Source organism: Etheostoma cragini, chromosome 19 (assembly GCF_013103735.1).
Source record: "Etheostoma cragini isolate CJK2018 chromosome 19, CSU_Ecrag_1.0, whole genome shotgun sequence".
In the NCBI taxonomy this organism is placed as follows: Eukaryota; Metazoa; Chordata; class Actinopteri; order Perciformes; family Percidae; genus Etheostoma; species Etheostoma cragini.
In genome coordinates this window covers 19,027,901-19,031,125 of record NC_048425.1, presented here as the reverse complement: position 1 = coordinate 19,031,125, position 3,225 = coordinate 19,027,901, and the positions used below count along the sequence as shown (strand labels likewise).

General features: G+C 44.5%; 1 protein-coding gene across 1 annotated transcript in view; it reads left to right on the top strand.

Annotated features, from left to right (window-relative positions):
- The first annotated feature begins 2,327 nt into the window (after window positions 1-2,327).
- slc3a2a (solute carrier family 3 member 2a) overlaps window positions 2,328-3,225 on the top strand; it is a 29,682-nt gene continuing 28,784 nt past the window's right edge. Inside the window, exon 1 of the mRNA XM_034856255.1 lies at window positions 2,328-2,339. The gene's annotated coding sequence lies outside the window, so the exon portion shown is untranslated. The remainder of the gene's footprint in view (window positions 2,340-3,225) is intronic.

Here is a 3,225-nt window from a genome sequence, read left to right as displayed (position 1 = left end):
CACAGAGGAGGAGAGAGACAGAGAGGAGGAGAGAGAGACACAGAGGAGGAGAGAGAGACACAGAGGAGGAGAGAGACAAAGAGGAGGAGAGAGACACAGAGGAGGAGAGAGACAGGGAGGATGAGAGAGACACACAGAGGAGGAGAGAGACACAGAGGAGGAGAGAGACAGAGAGGAAGAGAGAGAGACACAGAGGAGGAGAGAGACAGAGAGGAGGAGAGAGACACACAGAGGAGGAGAGAGACACAGAGGAGAGAGACAGAGAGGAGTAGAGAGAGACACAGAGGAGGAGAGAGAGACAGAATTACTGTTGTTTTGGCCATAAACCACTTTACCAACCCGGCTGGGTCCACCTGGGTTCATGTTGGTAGGTAAAGTGATGGGCGTTTCTCACTGGTTCAGATGTGTTACAAACCAAACAATCAGTCTATTACAGTAAAATTAAAAATAAATATCTGGTTAATCTAGAATGAAAACAATCCAGCTTTTTTTACTAATGCTTGAGTAATCATAAGCTGTAATAGCATTACCGCCACACACACCTGCAAGTCGTTTTGCTAAGTAGCTTTGAGTACATGTTCCTGATTATACAACATTTAACGTTCTGTGTGGCAGCCGTGACTACATGTTGACAAATGACCAGATGCAGATCCTGATGACTTCCGCTTACCTCGACTGCAAAACAGGTCCCCGGCTTGTCACAGGACACAGCTACTTCCACTCGTAATGGCAATGAGCTGCAAAATACATCCAAACACGGGGACAGTTCTTGAGTTTAGCGGAGCACAGAGAACATGAATTCCCAAATGGTTCAAGCAGTTGTTCAAAAGGTTGGTATTGGCCTCCCTGGCTTTCAAACATGTCATAGAAGGAAACAGCACACAGCAGAACTGATCAAATACATGTGTTCACACAATACACGTGACAAAATGGAGGACGATAACTGTGGTTGGACGTGGACATTTTTGCTGGAAAATGTTTTGATAGCTGGATAAATGTTGGTAATTAAATGACTGGCAGGGCCTCCCTACATTACCTGAAAAAGCTTGTGAAACAGAATAGCCAAAGCTGGGCTTATGTTGGTACATCTCACTATTTAATCAAGATCAAAAATATGCATCCCTTTTTTACAGTGCGTATCCTTCTTTCCGTCCCAACGCCCATTTCCCTTTCTCTCTATTCCTCTCTCATCCTCTCTTTCCCTCCTCTATCTGTTATCAGTGCAGGCAGCTTGTTACGCACTGTTTGATCAGAGTGTTTACTGTCAAACACACTCACACACACACACATTCACACAAAGAGAAAGAGGCTTGAGAGAGGGCTGACAATGGTCAACGGTCCTTGGGGAGTGAAATAGATTGAGAGTAGCATGTACATGTATCTGTGTGTGTGTGTGTGTGAACAGCAGTCCTACTTAGCATTGATAACACCCCTAATCCACTTCAGATGGATACACTACTGCTCACCGTACAGAAAGAATGATGAATGATAAATGGACAGATGTGAGGACAGACTAAAAGAGGTAAAGTAGGCAGACAAAATGTGAACATGGACATCATTTAAAATGTTAGGCTGATCGAGTTACTTGACTGTCAATGGTTAAAACTAAAAGATGAATACATGGATGGATGGATAGATGGATGGATAGATAGATAGATAGATAGATAGCTCAGTGCATAGGTCCCCCTGTGAAACATGAAGAGAATAATCCTACTATAAATAGCTAAATATCAATTATTCAAATGCCCTGTCCTCTCTACTATTATACAGCCCAGATGGCTGAGCAGCCAATGCGCTTATATCAGGACAGATTAGCTTTTTAAAGCCAGCCGAAAGCTGCACCAAATATGAACACTGAGCAATGAAAATGAAAGTTATTAACCACTAGATTAGACGTAAGAATGGTACTTTTGGACTGCTGTCACTGGGAAACCTGACGAGAGAGGGAACTCACATTAAGTAAAGCACCCACAACTCACCGGGATTAAATATTGGATAATGGTACATTATAATCAGTGTGTACGTGCTGATGTCCTAGTACATTGGAAAGATCACATAGGCCAACAGGTTTTCCCTCTTTATCAAATATTAGGCACATAGGCCTATTTCTTTTTCAAAAATATATTTTGATGGACAAACTGTACATTACATCAGGATAGAGAACTGTAAACCTAAACTGCAGATAGTTTAGCATACTCAGTAGGTAGAATAGTATCTTTCAAATAAATACAATTTCATAAGGAGGCAACGTCTTTGTGTTGGTTTGTCTGGGATTATTATACCTACACAGGTTATGTATCTAAAACTTTGTTTACATTTATTCTTTATATATGTTGCTTGTAGCCTAATGTTTCATCTATCTATCTATCTATCTATCTATCTATCTATCTATCTATCTATCTATCTATCTATGCTGGTGGAAATAACGTTACTTTAAATAATTTATGTAATTTTTGAAGCTCATGTTTGAAGCCTCCTCGTGGCAACATCGGCCGGTTCTGCCACGCGAGAGGAATCCGCTTTGGCCAGTCTGACGCACGAGCTGTCAGTGTGTGTGTGTGTGTGTGTGTGTGTGTGTGTGTGTGTGTGTGTTTGTGTGTGTGTGTGTTGCGTCCTGTGACTTATTGGCAGCGGTGGAATAATGTCGCAGTGTTTAAGAACCATAAAGACCCAGCAGACACCAGTGGAGCTTGGCTAGTCAACGTGTAAAACATGTAACGTGTAACGTGTAATGTTGTGTCTGAAGTTTTAAAAAATAACTCACACTCAGTGAGAGAGAGGAGCTCCGGCGGTGTCCGTCCCCCGAAGCTGGCCACGCCAGTGGCCGTCCCTGTGCACTCTGCCTCGGTCAGCTGTCTTCTCCAGCACCGGTCGGGCTTCGGACCTGGGTGCAGCAGAAAAGAAGCAGCTTTCTGTCCCCTCTGCTCTTTGTCTGTCCTTTGTTCCGCAACTGTCTCAGTTTTCCCCTCACTCATCAACCGCCTCGTCTTTACTCGAGTTGTGTCACCGTGCACGTTCTCCCCCCTTCCCTGGCAGTATCCGAAGTCTGTCACGCGCTGCTCCCGGTGTGTTGTGGAGTGGGCGCGCGGTGGGCGGGCGAGCTCGAGAGCTGGCCACTTGACGGTCCGGTCCCTCCCATGTAAGCATGACACACACACACTCACACTCTCACTCTCACACCCCCCCCACACACACACACAAACACCCCCACACACACACACAAAC